This window comes from Ictidomys tridecemlineatus, chromosome 3, assembly GCF_052094955.1.
Source record: "Ictidomys tridecemlineatus isolate mIctTri1 chromosome 3, mIctTri1.hap1, whole genome shotgun sequence".
NCBI classification, from domain to species: domain Eukaryota; kingdom Metazoa; phylum Chordata; class Mammalia; order Rodentia; family Sciuridae; genus Ictidomys; species Ictidomys tridecemlineatus.
In genome coordinates, this window is record NC_135479.1 from 24,253,293 (window position 1) to 24,276,752 (window position 23,460).

General features: G+C 42.7%; 1 long non-coding RNA gene across 1 annotated transcript; it reads right to left on the reverse strand.

The window, feature by feature from the left end:
* Positions 1-6,875: 6,875 nt before the first annotated feature.
* Positions 6,876-11,945, reverse strand: LOC144376055 (uncharacterized). Its single transcript, XR_013436083.1, has 3 exons — positions 11,673-11,945; positions 11,080-11,136; positions 6,876-7,427 (listed from the first exon to the last, which is right to left on the reverse strand). It is a non-coding gene; the product is annotated as an uncharacterized LOC144376055 (long non-coding RNA).
* Between the last annotated feature and the right edge of the window lie 11,515 nt (positions 11,946-23,460).

The following is a 23,460-nucleotide window of genomic DNA, read 5'->3' on the forward strand; positions in this document are numbered from 1 at the left end:
TCATGTTGCATCAAGGTTCCTTACTGCAGACAGAAACCTGCCTCCACACATGAGTGCAGCCCCTCCTTAATCATCTGAGGACCCTGGTTCAGCAGTCAGCCTCACTCCTAATGACATTCTGTTAAATGGACAAATTCCTTTGAAGCCTTGTCCTTCTTTGAAATCCAATTTCGCAGGAAGCCAAATCTGATTGGGGGTAGCCATGGAAACCACACTGAGGAGTCTTAGAGGAGGTGGAGAGAGGCAAGACAAAACGTGATAGTCAAGAGTCCTTTACTGCTCTGTCGGAAATATCAAAGAGATCTGGAGAGGTTGGCAGCAGACGAGTCCCTGCCTGGGTCCTGTTCTGTGTGGCTGGATACCATGTGGCTGTCATGGAAGAAAGCAGCCAGCTGTCAGCACACAGGCAGGGGGATGGAGCAGAATACACAAATCCCAGGTCTGTCTGCCTCCTTCCTCTCCCCCTCCCCCAACCCCAATTCCAGCAAGATCTTAGCATCCCTTCTTAGCTGCCCACCCCTTAAAGGCAAACAACAGAAGAATGACAAGGTTAAAATACAAGGCCCTCACAGATAAGAGGTCCTTGGGAGCAGAGGCCATGAAATTAATCTGAAATTCCTTGTAATTAGATAAGATAAGGGTATCTAAAGAGAGCCAGGAATGGAGTCCAACAGCACAACATGCAGAAAATGTACCACCTTGTCCACTGGGACACCTCACACACTGTCAGCAAACAGGAGATGCAGAAAATAAGGCCCATGTAGGTCTCTGGGCTGCTTGGAGATGCTTTCTACATGTTCTGATGCCAGGTGGGCACTCACTAAATATGCATCCAAGGGGTGTCCAGAGGGCTCAATCAAGAAGAAACAGAAGCATCTGGCACCCAGAATGGCATGGGGTGGGAACAACTGCAAGCAAAGCAGGAGCCGGCTGGCACTGTTCCATCCTGGGTGCAGTGGGTCTGGAGAGGAGGCTGAGGAGGGCAGGCTCTGAGACTTTATCCTGAGCAGGTTATTGATCCCTGGATGCTGGGTCACGACATGTGGCAGAGCTCATGTCTGCCCTATGGATGTGTGGCTGCTGCATCTCAGCCTCTCGGTCCCAACCCCATCAACCGGGTTTATTGACTCTTTTATTGACAATGCTGGAGCCTAATGAGGACAAGAACTGCACACTTCATTAAGGGATGTGGAAGGAGAGATGATGCATCCAGTCAATGCCAAGAAATGGGCTCACTGTGTCCTTTGTGAGGCCCTAGAAACTAGGCTTCATCCCACCACAGAGGCAGAGAAAATGGACATAAGATGCTAACTTAGGTGCATCACTTTGGTGGCCTTAAAATGCAGGATTTCCATGGCCTGCCAGAAGACTTGCTCTCACTAATTAGCCAACCCTTTGACTTAGCAGGGTCCTATTCTGTGTGCACTCCCATAAATGTACCTTTAATGATCTCCCCTTCTGGTTCACACTCCTAGATTCTTTGCCATAATAAACACAACAAGATAAGCAGGTTCTCACATCATATAAGACAACATAAGCAGTTTCTCCATGAAGTATAGGCTGGAAACACATGAGGAATAATTAAAACTCAAAAGAATCTTCAAAGAGGTCAAATTCAAGATGAGGAACAGACTCTTGTGCTCTGCCCGGGGTCCTCAGCCAGGAGCTTTGTTGGCATTAGAATCCTGGTGCTGGTTTAAAACTCTTGTAGAGTTGAACAATACCCAAAATAGTTAGTTATAGTTAGGGATCACTGAACCGTTCTGTAAAGTAGTCACTGTTCCCTCTAAATAGTAACCTTCCTTTCTTTGTTCTTTATCTTATCTTTCTATCATTCTCTTTATTATTTTTCCCCATCTCCCCCAGCCCCCCTCCTTTTGGTATCATCTTTACCTATCCCTGAGACCACATTAGACATCCCCCCCTTGGGCACTGCTGAGCCCAGCAGAGGCCCTGAAGACCAAAGAGGTTGCTGACTCTGACATTTTCTGTCTTTGATTGGTTCTCTTGGGAATCTGAAGGGGGTGGGGGACTCAGAATGTGTCAGCTGTAGCCAGATGAGGCTGTGCACTCTCTGAGTGAGATGTGGAAGCAGTCTATGTGCTTAATCTGCACAAGAGGCAGATGGGGCCAAGGCCAATTTTGTAGGCTGGATATTTGCTAGCATGGTAACTTTGAAAAACTAGATGAAGCTGTATCTATTGAGGGGGGGTTAAGGAGACAGAAAGTAATAATAGAGGAACAGCAATTTTCTGAAGTTGAATTGAGTTTCTTTGGTTTTCTTTCATCCGTTATTTTAAAAGATTTTTTTTTAAGTTAAAGCTTCCCTAAACTGCCTTCCTTTTTTTCCCGCCACACTTCTTTCTCCATCACTTTATCACAGGTCTTTGAATTCAAGATTGGAATGGCAGAATTCAAGATGAGAGAAGGGGCAGTTATTTAGGATCTGGTAGAAAGCTCTGACCTGCACTGGGAACTTAGACATGTACTCACACTAAGAGAAACTGATATTATCTGACCAGAATCATGATATTCACAAATACAAACAGAAGCCCCACGTGGAGTCAGAGATGAAATAAGAAAAGACTGATTATTTCCATGCCAGAAAGTGGGTAAAAATACCATTGACCCAGTGAACATCTGCAGAACAACCTTGAAGTCTTCAAAAGTATTCTTTCCTTGACTTCAGAATTGTGTCAGTGTCCCTTTTATTTTGTTTTGTTTTCTTTCTAAATGTCTATTCTTACAAGTCCTGGGCTTTCCTGGAATTATTTTCTGCCAGTGTAAACTGCCCTCTCTTTCTTATACAAGACAGCACTCCTAGTGTGTGTTGTCTTGCTTTTCAGATTTCACCCTTACTTCTTCTACATAAAGAGTTGTCCCTCCTTCTCTCATGCTTCCACCAGCACTCATGATCCCACCCTCTTCCACTACCTTCCAGATCTTCAATCTCATGTTCTCTCTCATCTTCATTCCTCTGCTAATATTCCTAGTCTCTTTTATCCTAAAAGAACAAAATGAAAACTTCTCATCTATCCCATGACCTTCTCCAACTCTCATCTTCTCTTTCCAGGCCCCATCAACTTCCTCCACCAAAGCTCGAGTCCCTCCTTCTCAGTCCAATACCCTGCCTACCAGCCATCATGCCACTAAAGTCACTCTCCCAAGAGCATCTGCAACCTTCTCATCTCTCTTCTCAGTCTTCATCAAGCCCCATTCTGCAGCATTAGATGCTACTGGCCCCTGCTCCTGCTATAAGCATCCAGCCTCCTGAGCCCCACCCTATCCTGGTCTTCTTCACAATCTTCTTATTTCCTTGCCTCTTTCTTTGATTCTTTTCCTTTCAACTTTTAGTCATGGATATTTGACAGAGTTTTATATTTTTCTTCCTCCTCTCCGTCTCCTTTCATTTCTGTCTTTGTCTCTGTGTTCCTCCTCCAGCACTATAACTGCCTTTTCTAATTTGTTCCTCTGCTCCACAATCCTACCTGGACATCTGAGCTACTTTGTTGCTATCTCTACTTTTAATTCTTGAAATGGCAACAAAGATCCAGATTTTCTCCCTGCTCTATCTATTCTAGAACATGTGTAGTATTCTCCAGCCACCTGGAGAAAACACTGATCCAGAAGACATATAATATTAACTCCTTGTTTCACTCATTGTGGCAGAAACCAAGTTTCCACTGTTAATATAGAACCTGAAAAGAACCCATCAGAAAACAGATTATGCCCAGGAGCCAGTAGCCTCCTTAGTCTGGAGGGCTGCCTGCAGTGTTAAGCACTACAAAAAGGTAGAAGGGGGTAGGGGAAGAGTGACAAGGAAGGATGGTAGCTCAAGGATAAGGCTCATGAGAAAGGAAAAGAATAAAGAAAGTGAGAAGTCAGAAATGGACAAAAGAAAGAAAACATAAAGCAGGCACAGTGGTGCACACATGTAATCCCAGTGGTTTAAGAGGTTGAGGCAGGAGGATCATGAGTTCAAACCCAGCCTCAGCAACTTAGTGAGGTTCTAAGCAACTTAGGGAGAGCCTGTCTCTGAATAAAATATAAAAGAACTAGGGATGTGGCTCAGTGGTTAAGCACCCTTGAGTTCAATCCCCAGTACCCCCCCAAAAAAAGAAAGAAAGAAAGAAAGAGCTCCTCATATTTTAGAGAATTAGAAATGAAATCAAATAGACCCACTTTATTTCCTAAGTTGTAATTTCAGGATATACCATGTTGCGTCCCCAAGGACATTGAGAAGCTTCAGGGAGTGACTGTAAATTCCTAAAGAAAAGTGCCTTGTGAGGATTAAAGCCATTCTGATCTGCTGCTGTACTTTTTAGCATACACACAATCAACACAATGACATGTCTTATTGAGTAATATGTGATATTCCGCATCATGAGACTATTGATGCAGAATTTCCTTTTTCAGAGCTCAATATTCCAATCAAAGCCTGTTGCATCACATCATTGAGGCCATCCACTTAATGACAAGTTGTAAGATGCATATTGCAGAATGTTCGTGTTCATTTTATGCTCACAGTGCTTAAAATCTCCTCTAAACAGCTTCTGCTTCCGGCCTATTAAGGTGCCTGTGTTATCTACACTCCATTCAATGGTGTGGAAATAATTGTCTTGAGACTAAAGAAAAAAAAATTGATGGTCACAAGCCGAGTCAGCACTTGTGTTCTTTTCTTACTCTCTTGAATCAGGTGTTATTTACCTCTTCCAACACCTGGGACTCCTGATAAGTCACTCCCCTGGTAGCTTTTTCCAGGACAGTGCTATGGGGTCTTTGGAAGAAGTAGGAATCCTTCATAAACCATATTGTTATCAGCACAATTCACACTGCTACCAGATGTGCAAAAATGAAACCACCAAGGGCATTCAGGCAAAGGGGGCTTCCCTGGCTCCATTTGGCCCCTCTGACGAGTGCTTATAAATTGGAGAAGGTAACAGAGAGAAAAAGAGCTCCACTTAGCACAGGGACCCTGTGACTGAGAGAAGATGCCTATATTCCAACAAAGTTGGGGTCCTTTTCAGGTTCCCCTCACCTGCTACCCAATATCTCAGTCACTGGACCTCCTCCCTACAAACCTGGTTCTACTAAAAAGGCCCATTTGTCAGACACAAGTGGCCCCTTTTCTTCATCTCTTCCTTCTTCCTCTTATCTCTGGGATGAAGCACCAGGGCACAGGCTGGTGGAGGAAAGCAATTGCCCCATTTTGCCTTTAAATATCAACCACACACACAGACAACACCCTGGCAGCCTGAGAGGTTTCCATGGTGACAGAATACAGGCCATGACCTCTGTAAATGTAATCAGAGCACTGGGATTGGTGTGTGAGACAGGTTTAATTTCTCCTCTGGTGGAAGCTCTGTGGTCCAGGCCATATATAGGCTTCATACGTTGACAGACAACCTGTTATCTTCGCCAGGGCAGCTCTGCATATGGCAATTTCCTCTGCCCCAGAGATGCTTCCTCCATCGTCTGAGCAGGCTACAGGGTGTAAAAGGTCGCTAGGGACTGAAACAGTACTCACATCAATGCCTGGCATCCCAGAGGTGATGCCAGCATCCTCCAGAGGTGAGACTGTCTCTTAAGTGAGAGGCAATCCGTCATGGCAGGAGAGACACACCAAAGACTTAAAATATTGGCCAAGGTTTTCATCTCTGCTACTAATGGTGTGACCTTGGGCAGGTCAATGAACTTTCAACTTTCAAGTGCCAGGGAAGGGAAAGCTGCAGCCTTCCAAAGACCCAGGAGAAGATGAGACCCAAGTATGCTTAATGGGGGGGATTCTGCTGCCTCTGGTGGAGTCCTTTGTCAGCTTCATGCAGTACTACTGCCAACAGAGTGTGGGCATGGCCATTGGAGGACCTCAGCAGGGTTTCCTTACTTCTATCCTGATTTTGAAATAAAACCCAGATACAATTTACTCTACACTGGCCCAAAGTAGGAGACCACAGTTCTGCCCTAAACTGATGGGAAACAGAGGCTCAGACACCAATGCTGCAGCATCAGAGGAGAACCCCATGGCCTATTTCCTTAAACTCCACTCAGCCTTAGTGAAGAGCTCCTCTGGCTACTTAGGTGCTGGCATCTTCCAGTTCCATTTCTGCTTCACATAAGGGGCTGGCAAACTTCAGTTACCAGATATCCTGTTTCTTTGAGTCTTTCACTTTTCTTGTAAAGCACTCTGACAAAAAGAAAGTCTGGACTAAGAAGAGATTCACAGGGCTGGATGACAAATTTTTCTTTCCAGAGGGAGCTGGCCCATAATAGAAATCCCGTGACCTGCCTGGCATGGTGGTGCATACTTGTAATCCTAGTGACACTGGAGGCTGAGGCAGGAGGATCACAAGTTCAAGGCCAGTCTCAGCAACTTAGCAAGGCCCTAAACAACTCAGAGAGTTGCTGGGGATGTGGCTTAGTGATTAAGCACCTCTGGGTTCAACCCACAGTACCAAAAACAGAAAGAAAAAAAAGAAATCCCATCATCTATAGGGAAAATCCCGAGGCCCAACCTAGAGAAGTGATGTGCCTGGGTTGTACAGCAAATTAGCAACAGAACCAGAAGGGTGTCAAAGCCCCACTCAACTCAGCTGAGTACTAATTTGCCTCCTGAGTTCTTTGAACTTCAAAATGAAATAGGAGAGAAGAGGGCAGGAGGGGGGAAGAATTCAAAAGTGGTTGTTGAACATTAGAATCAGGAAACGGTGTTTTGATTGAATCTACAGATAACAGCTTTACCACTTTCTGTTGCAGCTGATGTCAAAGGAGAGAAGATTTGGAAGAGAAAATAGTTAACTCCCAGGACTTTAAGCTCCCCAACGATTGTCCCAACACAATTCACACTCTTTTGGGCCACTGAGGAGAGGGCAAACCTGATTGTTCAAAGGTTTTATTGGCTGATGTCCAACACAGAATCATGAAATAAAAGAATAATGGAATTTATAGGAACCCCAAAGGATCATCTGGTCTAGCATCACATTTTCCACTTGCTGTGGAACGAAAGCATGTAGGACAGGTGATTTGATTCTTTCCTTTTTATTGAAGGACTCAGTTCCTTGACTATAAATGAAGAATAGGATTCCCTCCAGCTCTAACATGCTAGAATTCCATGATCCGTAAAAGTGGGGACACTTCAGCCGTTCCCAGTATCCCTTTACAGTATTTAGCTATACAAGGGGTAATGAATGATCATTTAGCATCATGAGTGTGTCAAACAGTAAGGGTATGCCCAACTCTCAGGGATTAGCATGGGCTCCAGGCCAAAAACAGTGGAGTTCTCGCTGATGTTTTAAGAAGGAGGCATCCAGTTATGTTTCACTCGTATTGGTCCAGGATGTTAATACTTTAGCCAAAAGGATAGCTTCAGGCAGGCCAATCCTATTGTTTGCAGTCCAGATTATAGGTTTGGTCCTCAGTGCACCCATTAGCTTTATTCCAGAAAAGAGAAAAAAAAAAAAGGAAACAGAACAAAACAAAGCATTTGTGTTCCTTGGAACTTTTGTTAACCTAACTCTCAAAAGGCCTTGAGTACTCCTGTAGTCACAAAAGGAAGCAAGAACACTAGTGCAGATTCCTTCCTTTTTTACCACAAGAGCCCTAACTAATTTTCTTCCTTCCTTCCTTCCTTCTTTCCTTGCTTCAACTCTTATTGAGCCATTACTATGCACAGAGCACAAGGACTCAAACACACAGAGACAATATGATGCCCTCAAGAAATGCCCAACTTGACAATTGTTGGATATTCCCATTCCTTCGACTGGACCCAACCACAAAACCTAAAAAATGCTGTTAATAGTATCTTTGTGTCAGATGGGAAGACAACACTCTTTAGAGATAAAAATCTTTACCTGTTTTATGCCTCAGTATTAACTGAGTGCCCAGAGATGTTTAGTGCCAAAACAGTGGTTCCCAAAGTGATTCGATTAGTGATTCTTGTGGACTGAGACTCAGGCCACCATCCATCCATTATATAGCCATTGCCCTCTATGAGAAGTGACAGAAGGTTATCTGCACCCAAATATCTCCCCACTTCTAATCCACTACAGTGCTTGAAATTCTTACCACAAGGGCTCTAACTTCAAGTATCTCCAAAAGTCTGAGTACAAGGGAGAAAAACTCCACTTATTCCATTCAGTCAGTATTAACTGAGTATATGGAAAGTGCCAGAAACTGTGTCAGGTAGTAGGAATTCATAATAAATAAGATATTAATTACCTGGAGTTCTAACATTGCTGTCTTCGTGCTCCTTATCCTACTAGTACTCATCAGTTTATCAGATTAGTAACTGTCCTGAGGAGCATATATAGGACACAGGAAGGTACATCTTGATAGGACATGGAAGCAAGCAATGTTTGGGACACTGAGCATTACCCAGGAGGATTCAGGGCTGCATGAATATTAAAATTAACTTGAAGGAGGCTGGGGCTGTAACTCAGTGGCAGAGCACTTGCCTACCACATGTGAGGCACTGGGTTCGATCCTTAGCACCACATAAAGATAAACAAATAAAATAAAGATATGCTGTCCATCTACAACCACACACAAAAAAAATTTAAATTAATTCGAAGGACTGGATATCAACAAAGGATGGAGAACAAAAGGGGTTTGCAAGACCAGCAAAGTTTATTTCCCTAGGAGTTCTGATCATTGTCTCTAGAATCTTACCATCTTTAGCTGACCTTATTAAATTCCTGGCTCGGATCTGAGCTTCCTCAGTGGCTTTTCTTTATACTAATAAAAGTTTTAGCGTGGTCTACATTGTCTCCCAGGTACTATTAGGCAAGATCACTTTAACAATTTGCCCCTAAGTCTACTGGATCAATAGCTTTCATCTGTCAAATGCAATTATTTTAGTCTTTCTCCTTTTGTATCTTCCTGAGATTTCCAGGGTTATTTCAGATTTGCATCACTTCTTCTACCTCTGTCAACCCATTTGGCTCTTCTTTATTCTCTTGGCTCATTTTAAAAGTGCCTGCTCTTACTATGCTGTGGATGAGATGGGATTGCTTTGTCTTTACATGACAAAGAGAGCCCAGTACCCCAGGGGCTGGTCAGGAAGGCTTAAGAAGAGCTACATACTGCCCTCCACTCAAACTCCAGCTTTGCTTATGTAATTTTCTTTTTCTCGATGGTCTCATTGCCTTTCCAGCAACCTAGCTTCTTTTGGGCTCTTGCAGTAATTAAGTCTTGCTCATAAGAGACGGAAACTCAAATCCAATAGCCTTGGGCAAAAAGGGAAACTGTCACCAAGATTTTAAGGACGGGTTTAATGATTGAACATGAAAGGCAGAAATATAACCAGGACTTAAATGTAACTGATCCGAATTCAATAGTCTCCTAGGCCATAGGGCAGGCCCTCATTGGCCCAATGTGGATCAGTTATGGCCATAAGAATATTGCAGCTCCTATGGAAGCCAAATGAGTGAAATGGGGGAAGAGAAGAAATGCCTATATAATACACGTTGCTATTTCTAGAAAAAGTGGGTAGGTTTGCTAAACAGAAAATACAGTCTACTCATCACATCCCCCATTCTTCTGATCTGCTTGAATATGCCAGAATTATTATAGACAAGTTTCAAATTCTCTCACTCAGGACACAGGGGCCCTTGGAAATCAGAGATGTGGTTAGATAAGAGGTTTCGATCCTTATTCCACTCAGGGGAGCCTTAGCTCCAGCTGACTGGAACTCTGCTGTACTCCGTGTGACGTTGTTGGTTGTGAAGTAGGCAAGATGAATCCAGATTCCACAGAAATAACAACTCATCTCAATTTGACCAAGCCTTTCCCTCTTTCCCTCTTCCTGGGGCCAGTAATGGTACCATGGATAATCCAACTGCCCAATCTGGGCAGCTGGGGGTCATACTTCATTCCTCTTTCTCCCCCTCCCTGCTAATTTTCTTCCAAACTGCCTGCACTTTCCAGCACTGCTCCCACAATCCTGGTCTAAGCCACCATCACCTCTCACCTCAGAACTATCTAGTCTAATGCCCCACCAAACCATCTTCTATCCTAGAGCCAGGGATCTCTCTCTCTCTCTCTCTCTCTCTCTCTCTCTCTCTCTCTCTCTCTCTCTCTCTCTCTCTCTCTCTCTCTCTTTAATCTGCTCTTGTTTGTCCCCCTTTTAAAACTTTAGTCACATTCTAATATTGTGCTTTTTAACTCCTTAGTACGGCTAACAAGCCTCGGTACCACTACCACCATATCTGACCTCCTGCTTCTCTCCTATGTCCCCCTCTTCACGTGATCCCTTTATTCTCCAGTGTCTTCAGGAACAAACTTCTTTCATTTTCTCAGATGAGCTGCATTCTACCACTTTCATTTTCTCCCATGTGCTGATTCCTCTGTCTACAACACTCCTCCCCCTACCCTTCACTCAGCTAACCCCCTATGCATGCTTCAAGTCACAACTTACACATCATTTCCTCTGGTAACCAACCTTGGGTCCCCCAGGCTGGCTTACGTTTCCCTCTCATATATTCCTGTTGCATTTAGTGTCTCCCATTCCAAACTCACAGCCCATCCATAATTACTGTGTACCTATCTCCTATCTTCCCTTCCCAATTGTAAGCTCCCTGGGTGTCCAGATATTTCCTATTTTATTTGCCATTATATCTCCTAGCACCTATGCCTGATGCATAGCCGGCCCTCAATAAATGCTAATCGAGTAAGTGCTGCAAGGTAAGCCCATTGTGGTTTTTTTAAAATACTTTCTATTTTGAAATAATTTCAAACTTACAGAAACATTAATGTAGTACCTAGAGCTCCTGGACACCACTCCCATTCAACTGTTAACTTTTGCCACATTTATTCTTTTCTGTTTATATAAAGTTACACACTTTTTTCCTGCACCCATATGAGAGTAAATGACAGACATCTTGTTCCTTTTCCCCTAAAACTTCAGTGTATATCCTAGGAACCAGTACAGTCCCTTCAAAATCACACACAATACAGTGCTCAACGTGAGGAAAGTTAACAATGACAAGTGAGTTCTCATTCAAATGTGGGTTGTTCTTTTTTAGAGAAGTAGAAAGTGGGGAAAGGTGTTAGTTGGGGATTAAGTACATGTATTCATAAGGTCACCTCCATTTCTCCTTCCTCTCTCTCTGCCATTGTTCAGGGTTTCTTCAAAAACGGAAGCTGTATAGGAAAGACAGTAGAATAAATCTAACAATTTTCCTGTGTACGCATATCAAATTACCTATCATGAGCCCCACCATCCTCGATGGGGGGGTTCCTAATTAGAATAAGATATATCCTAGGCTTGCATAATTTTTATCAAAATGGATTCTACTAACATGTATAACTAAGAAGAACCAATAAAATAAAATTTAAAATAACAACACTGAAGCTATGGGGTAGGGCTGTGGCTCAGGGGTGCACCTCTTGCTGAGCATGCCCAAGGCCCTGGGTTCCATCCCCAGCACCGCAGCTTGCACAGTAACTTCTCTGTACCCACCATCCTTACTGGCCCTGCCTGTAGCCCTCTGCTGGGGACTAGTCCATCCGGAGCAGAATGTCTTTGTTTCAGAAGGTTCCAGGGAAGGGAAGAAGCTTAATCTACCGGAAGTAAAAGTTGGAGGGAAAGGTGAGGGACAGGAAGTGGGAAGGTGTCTCCTGAGAGCCACAGTCATGCATGAGCAGTTCAGAGCTGTGGGGCAGTAGGATTTGCACACCTCGGGTCCTGGGACCATCCTGCTCAGCTGAGTGGAATACCAAACAAGGGTGTCTCGGAGCTGTGCTTCACCTCCGCCAGGCAATCGACAGGAGAAGCAGCGAGCGAGACCGACAGACTGTCACTGGCAAAATGAACTGTCACCTCCCATTTTTCAGAGGCACGGCGGGATGAATTGCAGCCTTGAACCGTGCGGCCCGCTGCTGATTGAGTTCCGCTGTCTTAGAACCCCGTCGAACAAGGCGAGTTCATTTCAGACTGACGTCCCACCGCTTATCAATTTAGGAGCCAGTAAAATTAACCGCTTCGGAGCTGATTTTCGCCCTCCCCCTGCTTGGATTCTGCATCCGGAAAGGTCATGAAAATAAATCTCTCTGGGTCCAGCTAGCATAACACACAGCTTAGAGATGAGGTCTCAGAAGAGAAGAGAAGCCAAACATAACCCAGGCCCAAGGCTTTCTAAGGCCCCTTTACAAAATCACCGGCCCGTAGCAGTGGTGTAACCAGCCAGGCTTTTCCAACTCTTTGCTAGCCTCTGCTCCCGAGAGACTATGGTTGGGAAGGGTGGCATGATCGAGAAGGGCCCCCCATGTCTTTCTACAGAGAACTCTGGTTATTAATTAGCTTTGTATCCTCGGGGCCTTCCTGACACATAGTAGGTGCCCAGTAAATGTCGACTAAACAGAGATTACATTTCATTATTTGCTTTAGCATCAGTGGTGAGTTTGAAAAGTTTAAACAAGTTAGCATGGACAGGGCCTTGGTGAGGGAAGAGAGGAAGGATGTTTATCCAGGGATATCTTTACTGTCAGCAGCCATTCTGGGGCTGATTGGTGCTAGAAACACTCTTTGGAACAAAGCTAGACACACACCAGAACAGAGACCTCTGTCTCCAGAAGAAAAAGTGCTTTGTGCTACACCACTCCTCTGCTCATAATGGCCTGTTCAGTGGGTCTAATGAGCAAACCTTAGAGCTTCTCCTTTCCTCTGCATCTTGGCCATGGATGGTTTTCTCAATACCCTTTTGTACCCAGGGCAGACTGTGCTGGTATTCATTTCTGGAGATAAAACTGAACCGTTCTCAGGCTTGGACTTCCATATACTCTCTACCTCTATCTGGAAGCATCCCTATCTCACAAAAGTTGTCTCAGCTCAGAGGGACAGGGGACATCTGGTTCTCTTGGGAAACAATATAGAAAAGAAGTGTGTCATCCCCTCTAAGTTTAGCACTCTGTCCTAAACCTTTGACTTGTGAAAAGTGATTTCAGAGAGGGAAGCTGGTGCTCTTTCCAACAAGGAGAAGGTAAAGGCCAGATGGTGTCTGTGCTCCAGCTAATATCTACCAATTGCACAAAGCAACTGTCTCTGCTGCCTGAAGAGAAGGCATTCACATTCTTATTCTTATCCTAAGAAATTTTAACCCTATATCGAAATGAGAAAACCTAAAAAGTTAAGTGGATAGATAGCATGCAGATAGATAGATAGCATGATTTTAACCCTAACCCAAAAAGGGGCTGTAGCTCAGTGGCAGAGCACTTGCCTAGCATGGGTGAAGCACTGGGTTTGAGCCTCAGCACCACATAAAAAAATAAATAAAATGAAGTCATGCTGTACATCTACAACTATAAATAAAATTAAATGTATATCCCACATATACGAAAGGAAGTATGTATAAGGAATTTTATTGCAGCTTTTTGAAAACCTGATGATAACTTCAATGTTGTCAATAAGGGGTTAAAAATTAAATAAATTTATGATTCATATATACTATGAAATACTTGCAGTAGTCAGAATAAGATAAAATAAATTAAAAACTCTTATGGTTAATTCACCTTCTATGAATTAACACATGTGGATATCACATCATTAAAGACTTGAGTGTTTATTAGATAAATTAAGGCAAGAGTGATCATGGAAAAATACATCCAGCTGAACCTCAGGGAAATATCCAAAGCTTTAAACAAAATGAGATCATCCTCCAAATATTAGTTGCATTTCCATTTAGTGTGTCATGAACAGCTTTTCATGTCAGTACTTTTTAATTTGCATAATTAAAGAAATGTACATGTACACACAATAAAACAGAGACCTTGGATCATAAAGACCCTTCTCTGGGTTAACTATTCAGAAAGTGTGTTCTCAGGAACACAAATCTATCATATGCTAGCCGTGTGAGAACAGTCTCCTGATGTAAGTTGAAACAGTCCCTAAACCAGGAATCAGGTGTCCAGCACTCCTTCCCAGCTCTACCATTAACTCACTACATGACATCAACCAAATGACTTATCTGGGCCCCAGTTTCCACATCCAGAAAATGAGAGTGTTAAAGTACATGTTCTCTAAGGCCCCTTCAAGCTGAAAATTCTATGGTTCTATGAAATCACTTTTCAAAGATTCAATAAAGGATGTTTATATATAATTATAGTCTCTGGTCGTCTCTGGCACTAACAGGAAGATTTTAACAAGGCCTTAAATACTCACATGCAGAGAAAGTACACCAAGAATTTTTTTTTAAACAAAAACGTTCCTGCCCTCCAGAAACCTATCATTTAAAGAAAATAAGACAGCTGAATCAATAGAAATACAGGAGTGCCAGTTTTACAAAAGGAATGTACAAAATCAGATTGTTGAGGAGAATCAGTGGAACTCAAAACTTATGTTTCTAGATGCCTAGGATTCCTCACAGGGGGTCAGAAGCTACTTCAGGGACAGGACAAGAGGACCAAAGGGCAAGGGCACCACCCCTTCATCCCTGGTTTAATCATAGTAGGTCTGTTTTTATCTGCATCATGCACCTTAAAATCTAAGACTTTTAAAGAAGTAGAACTGCTACAATAAAAATTTGAAAACCACTGTCCTAGATGATTCCTTTTTCTTTCTTTCTCTCTCTCTTTTTTAAACATACTAAAGATTGAACCCAAAGGACTTAACCACTGAGCCACATCCCCAGTCCTTTGTATTCATTATTTTGAGACAGGTTCTCTCTAAATCGCTTAGGGTCTTACTAAGTTGCTGAGGCTGACCTAGAACTTGAAATTCTCCTTCTTCAGCCTTCCGAGTCATTGGGAATACAAATGTGCACCACTGCACCTGGCCTGGCCTAGATTATTCCTAAGGCTAGTTCCATTTTTAAGGTTTCATAACTCTACGAATACAGATGTATGTATTCTGCATTTAGTTTGCATGTACATAGGAAATTAATTCCATAAAGGTTAATTCTCCTTTAAAACAAATAATTATTTGTTCATTGAACAAATATAGAACCCTAGATGCATCTCTTTAACACAGTCAACTTTTCCCATCCTGAATTTTGTGAACGTGAGGCATGGTTGTAATTACAAACAAATTGGATGGGAATGTGAGGCAGGCAAAGGGTTATTAAAAAGATTTGCAGGGTCCCTGGAACACCCTAGAGTAGCTGTTGGTTTTCATCAGTGAGGTAAAAGATACTGAACTAGAGTTAGAATTACTCTGCCCTTGAATTGGGCAATTTCTGTTTCACAGAACTCCTCTCAGAAAATACATGGTCATTGCCACAATTACTAAGCCCTTCCCAGGCATTATTTCATTTCGCCCTCCCAACTTCATGAGTCAGGTATTATTTTCTCCTCATTTTACAAATAAGAAAACTAGAAACAGAGATGATATGTATTTTACCCAATATGACAGCCAGGGTTTAAACTCAGGGAGTGTGACAGCAGAGCCCAGGCTCTCAGCCACCACAGGCGATTTTCCATGTTGCTACTGTGACCATATTGCTGGGTGGGTACCTCACCCTCCAAGGATTCCAATGCAACTTCACCTCTGGTTTATCTATAAACTTATTTTGCTTCATTATCTGATTACAGTAAAATGTTTTTCACCTTCTTATCAAGAAATAGGGCTTTTTTTCCAACCCCCACCCACCAAGGTTGGCCCTATGTAAAAACCACCATGTAGCTGCAGTTTGTTTCAATCCACACTCTGACATACTCATCTACTAGCAGCATCTCTTTTTTTTAACAGATACAACATTTTTTATACCTTTATTTTATCTATTCATTCTTATGTGTGGTGCTGAGGATCGAACCCAGTGCCTCACACATGCTAGGCAAGTGCTCTACCACTGAGCCACAACCCCAGCCCCTTAGCAGCATCTTTTAAAGAAAATGATACTGCCTCCTTGGATTTGTTCTCCAAGAATAAATTGACTGCTTCTTCTTTGGTTCATGCACTGGAGGTGTGTGTATGAGTGTGTGTGTGTGTAAGTGTGGTGTGTGTGTGTGTGTAGCACTTTCTTGTCCATTTTACATGTGGGTCCCTACTCACCCATCCCCCACCAACTAGATTGTATCTGCCTTAGGAACCAGGACTAATTTTTATTCATTTCTGAATCCACAACACCTAATATAGTGCCCAGCATTTAAAGGAGGTTTAATAAATGTTTGAGTGAATGAATGAAGTACTCTTATGCTGCCCCCAAGCTTACAAGTGGGCTTTGCGGTGGCACCTCATCTAGTCTTGCCTTCCTTGGGAACCCTTTCTCCCAGTCAAGCTTCCAGGTGAGCGTTGAGAGGCAGGAGAGTTTTAAGGACTTGACTTCTAAGTTCATGTCTAAACTCACGCACTTGCATAGGAGAATCATAGAACTCAGTTTATCTCTTGGGGAAATAGGAGGGCACACAGTACACTTAGAGTCTGTATGGTCTCTACCATGATCGAATGAGTTGACCAAAGAATGAACTTTGATCTACCATAGGAGTCTGGGTTTCCCTGATGGCCTTTAAGGCAGGTTAGGTCACCTGCATGTCCAACTCTCCTAAGGAGAAAGGAGCCAGTGCTCTTTGATTGGCATGGGACTAGGCTATTGAAAGTAGCAGAAGTCATCCAATAAATTTCATTTCTTTTTCAGTATAGGTGAGACTCAGAGAGATAGGTAACCAGTTCCAGACCATGAAGTCAGAGCCAGAGATGGAACTAAGTATTTTATTTCATCAAGCTGGTATACAGGAAACTTGCCTTTTAACTTATCTAAAGCATCATATACACACTATTGTGAAACCTACTATGTGCCACATGGCTTAGCAATTTAAAGGATCTATCCAGAGGAATTGTGGTTAAGCCTTCTGTACAGCAGACATCACCCAAATCTCAAAAAACAGCATTTAATTTGTGAATCCCTATTCATATCCAGAATCACAAGGCAGTCTATAAAAATGTAGCATTTAATTGTCCAAACCCTGCTGTGTAGAAAAGCATACCAGAAACAGTGGAAAGGATAATGAGTGCTAAGTAATTTTATCCAGTACATTAGATATTATATTTATATTTATAACCCTTTTTTAAAAGAGATAGAGAGAGAGAGAATTTTTAATAATTATTTTTTTAGTTTTCGACGGACACAGCATCTTGTTTGTATGTGGTGCTGAGGATGGAACCAGGCCCGCACACATGCCAGGCGAGCACGTTACTGCTTGAGCCACATCCCCAGTCCCTTTATATTTATAACCCTTTTAAGCCTTGTCAAGTTGACAGAATTGGTGTATGTTTTAGTTAATACTTATTTGATTATTGGTAAGGATGGACTTTCACAAAAATGCCTCAAAAGGCCTTTCACATTACTTCACTTATAAATTACTCGTTCTACTTCTTACCTTCTTTTTTGGGGAGCAGAGGCAATTGCCCTTTTTAAAGATTTTTCTTATAGATTTGTAAGAACTCTTTATGTTTTAGGAGAATTCACCCATTGACCAAAGGCCATTTTTTTTAAATATCAAATATCAAATTTTTCCAGGCACCAGTCCCAGTGTGATAACCCAGCTGATGGTTCCTTTGTTTAGCATCCCCCTTAATACTTACCCATAGACATCAGCTTTATAACTACACTCATGCCCTCCCACTCTCTCTCTCCCCTACCCCCTCTCTCTCCTCCAGCAGCAGAACTCAGTTTATCTCTTGGGGAAATAGATTCACTAGACAGTTCTGCAGATGTCAAGGACAGAAAAACACCAGTGGTCTAAGGATTTGAAGAGAAAGTCAAATACCATAAAGTGGGTGGTCTCTCTTGTTCAAGGGTATGATGAAGGTCTACACCCTAAGATTAGTTAGCAAGATGGGATGGAAGAATCAGACTCCAGGTGACAGTAGTCTACTGTTGGAAGTACATTTCTAGTCACAGCAAAGTTAACAAAACACATCTGAATGGGCTCAATCTTCTTTTATACTTCCTGCCTAGGTAGGAGGATGTGGTCCCAGGAGCTAGAACCACAGATTAGAAGAAAACGGCTTTAGCTGGTAACAGAAATAGTATATAAAAGAGCAGATGCATTTAAATTCTTAGCTATTGTTTTGAATGTTTAATTGTGTTCCACGTCTTATTTGTTGTATGAACCTCTTACCAAATATACTTCTGGAAGAACTGCCACTTGTGACAAAAGCTGAAAATACAAGATTCTTGCATTACCAGCTTCCTTTGCAACTAAAGATAGCCACATGACCCGGTTCTGGGCAATGAGAGGTTAAGAAGACTGCTGGGGACATTTTTTCTTCTAGTTAGCATGATACATATGCATGAGACTCCCATCCTTTTTTTTTTTTCATGTCTATGTACATAGTTGTGTCCAGACAAGATTTCTTCAACTACAGCAATCATGTCCTAAAAGGCCAAAGACCAAAAACCAACACTGAGGGTATTAAAAAAAAAAATACAAAAAGACAAAGAGAGCCTGATGAGTCATAGTATTGTTCAGCTTATGAACCTAAATAGGACCTCTATACTCTTTATTTCATACAATATATAACTATTGAGGCTCTAAGAAGTCTGTTACTGACCTCTGCTCTTTAATTTATTCACTCTAAAAAATTATGCTGAATCTGGGATTATAAGTACATAAAATATATTAGTGTGTGGATAAGGATTGTACAGTATAATGATTGAGACCAGGATGTTCTATAGAAAATTGGTAGGAAAGGGGGGGAGCAGGGTGCACTCCTATATATTCTGATTTAATTGGCAAAGGGTAGGACCCAGACATTAGTTTTTAAGGGAGGAAAAAAAAAACTTCCTTGGTGAATCTAATGTGTAGACTAGGCCTGAAAACCTCTGATCTAGTCTAATTTTTCATTTTATATACAAGAAACTGAGGATCAATCAGTGTGCCTGCTAGAAACCATGTCACGCCCAGGTAAGAATTGTGCAAAAAATGTCCTTAGGGTCACTTCTTCTCTTTAGCTTTATCCCTCTGAGTTCCTTCTGCTGGATATCCAGTGACTTCATTCTCATTCCTGTTTGCATTGAACCCCCAAACATTGCCTCCCTCCAGGGCAGGACCCTGTGTCCTTTTGTAGGCCCCTATTCCAGTCAAAACTCTTATTCCCATAGGGGCCTGCTGGGCAACTAGCAGGCTAATCTTAAATACATTCTAGCCAAGGTGTTAATGACAGATAATGGCTTAATGCATTATTCCAACCAGATAACATTTCCATTTTAATGGAGCCAAAGAAATAGCCTGAAAATTGCTGGAATAGCAAAATACCTGGCACCTTTACTCCTTCCCTATTCCTGTAAGACATCTCCAAATGGTTACTGAGGTCTTTCTTGCTAAGTCAGGAAACAGGCCAAGAGGCCCATAAGGACTTGGGCAACCCCAACCAAACAATGATGGGAGTTAGCAGCCAAGAAGAAATATATTTGCCAACCCTATCTTGGAACAAATATTTGCCCAGGAGGCAGGAGACCTGAGTCCTCCTTCGGGGCTTTGATATTACTTAGATATACAACCTTATTCAAACTGTTAAATATTTGCAGGTCTCAGTTTTCTTATCCATAAAATGTGAGGACTGGCCTTAGAATTGGACATCTGCAAAGAATAGTTCCTGATCTACCAGGGACTAAAGCCTGACTTAGCTCTACAAGCTGATTGAGGCTACCACAGCATACTTTTCCCATTTTTTGCCTTTTTTTTTTTTTTTTTCCAACCAGGGAAGGAAATTCACTCCCAGCAAGGACACCTAGCTCTACCCAGGAACTTTCCCCTTCTTGAAAGGCCCTAGGGAAATAATGTAAATCAACTTTTGGGGTAACTGCAAAGAAGTCAAATCTTGTGATGCTTAGAGCCCAATCCCATGGTTGGAGGATCCCAAGAGAGACTTACAGGGAATATTCAGTCATCCACCAGAGTCAGAGAGAGGCTCTGTGTAGAGAAATTTCAGAAATGGGTGTGACTGGTCGAGAAGGCACATCAAATAGGGAAAAATCAGGTGTGCAGATAACATTTTGTAAATGCCTTTCTAATTCTCAATGCTCCAGGAAGGAATCTCAGAGATTAAATTAAGCTGTTAACCCTCTAGGCGCTCCTGTCGTTTATTGTTAAGGAATTAATAGGAATGCGGGAATGCAGATGGCCTGGCTGTCAGCTCAGAGAGGCGATTTTTCTGATCTCCACGGACGTTTCCAACATCTTTCATTAAGCGCTCATGTACCAATTTGTCATTTTAACCGAGCAGGAAAGAAACTCCCACTGAACTCTTACTTCAGGTGCTGGATTTGAAGCTCGCTCCGGGAAAGGCCTCCTGGGTCACACATACAGGGGAGGCTCCAGCCGGGAATGGATGCAATACCATTCCAGAAAGGAACTCAGATCCCCAAACCTGGTTGTCCTGAACAGGAGTTTCAGGGGATCGTACGAGGCTCGCTCTAATCCTGAATAGAGCCGAGATGTAAAAGAAACTTCTGCTTCCTAAAGCGCTCCAGGACGCAGGTAGCCCGCTCAACGAGGGGAGGCGCCATCTACAGGAGAAAGAGAGACCTGCAATCGGGGTTAGAGAATCCAACCTCTGGTCTGCGCCAGGGACAGAACGCATCTTCTTCCTCCTCCCTCTCCTATGCTTTTTTAATTCGTCCTCCCCTTCCTCTTCCATTTTCCGAATGCTTTTCTCGTGCCAGACACTGCCCTAACCGCTCGACGTGTATTAACTCCTTTAAACCCCACAATATCTGCATCTGGTAGATTTTATTGTCATCTTCATTTAATGGGATTGAGTTACAATTCCAAGAGAGCAACTTCCCCAAAGTCACATAGGAAGTGGAAGGAGGAGATTCCAGCCCTGAAGTCTGGCTCAGCGCGGGGATGCTCAACCTTACACCGAGGGGCACATGTGGGATAGATGGGGTCAAGCTAACTCTACTCGTGGTTCCTAGCACAGCTGAGGACCAAGTACTTAAGTTTATGGGCCCCTAATTTTGCAGCTTTGTGTTCTCATGTTTTTGAGACTCCATTACTCACCTGGAGAGAAAATCATTGCTAAGGTAAGCATAACCTTACATAGTTATAAAAGGGCTCCCAAAGATTTCAAAGCTCTCATCTTCTTTAGTTTGTAGGTGAGAATCAGAGAGATAAGGAACTCAATCATGATCACATGATCAGTGACAGAGCAAGACCTAGAGCCCAGGTCTCCTGACTTCCAGCCTAGTGCTTTTCCCTCCATACCACACTCCCTCTTTAATAATCCATAGCCAGGGTTGGGTCTACATATAAGAAGAAAAACAATCTCAGAGTGTGGCTTCAGAGGCTCCGGGTTCACCCTCTGATAAATATGCTTTAAAAACAAAACAAACAAACAACAACAACAATGGTGGCTATTGCCTGAATTTCCACCATTAGTGACTCTTTCACTAAGACATCAGTCCTATCCACAGAGGACCAGCAGGCCTGCTTAACTGTTGGCCATCATTTCGTGTGTGTGTGTGTGTGTGTGTGTGTGTGTGTGTGTGTGTGTGTGATTGAGTCTAAAGCAGTGTTACTCAAAGTGTAGTCTGCAGAAAACAGCAGCATTATCATCGGCATCCTGGTTGGAAATACAAATCATGGGTTCCACCCCAGACCTGCTGAGGCAGAATCACAGTCTTCTCAAACTTCAGTGTATGTGCATAAATTATCACATGAACTTATGAAAACATAGTCACCTGGAACAAAAGTTCCTCATCCCATCACCAGAGATCCTGTTTCAGCACATCTGGGGGAGGGGCCCCAAAATGTGCATTTCCCAAAGACCAGATATATCACCTGAGACCAGGTGCTGCTGGTCTGGGGAAGACACTCAGATTGGCACCTAAGGAGTCCTTGAGAGCAGATATTGGGGGAGGGGTATGCATGAAGAAGGATGACCCTGCAGTAAAAAACAGGGAAAGGTTATCTTATCATCAAGGGTGAAAAGGTACAGAATGACAAACCTCAGAACCAAAACTGCTGCAGGTTTGACTTCATAATTATGCCTATGCCTTTCCCTTTGAATATACTCAAATGCTAAGGCCATGAAATAATTCAGTACAATCTATAAATGTTTGTTAACGGAATTTATCTAGCCAATGGTAAAAATCTGTTTTGACCTCACCTTTCACTCTACCCTGCCTGTCTCAGTTACAAATGAAAATCTTCCCAGTCCCCTCTGACCATCAGTTAGCTTTCCAATTTCATTCCAGAGTTAACTGCACTGCCGCGGCAGACAAAGCTGGCCCGATGGCAGGAATACTGTTCCCAGATGGTATCAGAGCCTCTTCTGTATTTATGTTTGCTGTGTGACTGTCACTTGTATACAATCACACAGAGACTCTGATATTAAGCCTTGGCCTGGAAATCACCCCCATGGCACAGCTCTGGTGGAAAAGGAAAAAGGGGCTTCAGTGGTGACCAGATATCAAACACAAATTACATTGCTCTTGTACCAAAATAGGCATCTTTAAGATCTCATGTCTTCTGGCCGCCTTTGCTATACTTCAGGTAATATGATACCCAGAGGAGCCCAGACAGATAACCATCTCTCCTATTATAAAGACCACTTGTGGAGGAAACTCCATAACCTCCCTCCTGTGGAGTATATTATTGTTCAGCAAACATTCCCTCTCCTCCATGCCCCTCCACGGAGGGAGTAAACTTCCCAGCTCTGTTGATGATAGGCCTGGCCATGTGACTTGCTTTGGCCAACGAAATGTAAGCAGAGGTTTTAACTCACTTGACTTGGTTCGGCCTCTTACACATCCCCTCTCTGCCATGAGAAACGCCTGCCCCTATCACTTCAGCCTGGGTTCTAGAATGAGAAGTTATATGGAACCGACCTGAAGAAGACCTTGGCTGGTACAAAGTCACTTCAGTCAGTCCACAAACCTGTGAGCAAGAAACCAGTGCTGTCAACCTCTGAGGGTTTATACTGCATTAGTTATGCAGCATTATTTTAATAAAATTGACTAATACCCTTCCCTAGGTATCTGTTCCATTGGTCTTTTGCCAGGAAGTTCTTCACTGTGTCTAACCTAAATCCCTCATACGTTATAGTTCAAATGAAGGGTCACTAGATGACATTCTTGATTCTAAGTGTCCAAAAAATGTAGCGTGATTTAATATCTATTCGGGCCAATAAATTAGAGATGCCCTTGGAATTACTTGTAGTTACAAAGTATCATTTCCTTTTGAAGTTATTCCAAAGTGGGTCCCTGAATACTCATCTTTAGGAAACAGAAGTAGCAATAGGAGAGATGAATCTGGAAACCTGCCTCAAACAGTGGAATTTTCTCATTGTCTCCTCCTAGCTTTCTTTCCTAGCACTTATTGAAGTTGGCAATTATTTTCTATATTTGCCAGTCCTTTTGTTGTTGTTGAGGTTGATGATGATGATGTCTGTTTTTCCCACTAGAAAAGGGACAATTTTATCATCTTCATCTTTCTCTTCCAACTCTTAATATGACAGATCCTGGCATATAGTGGCTAAAAAAATGATTGAGGCATGTCACTAAATTAGGAAAAAAGAAATGACGA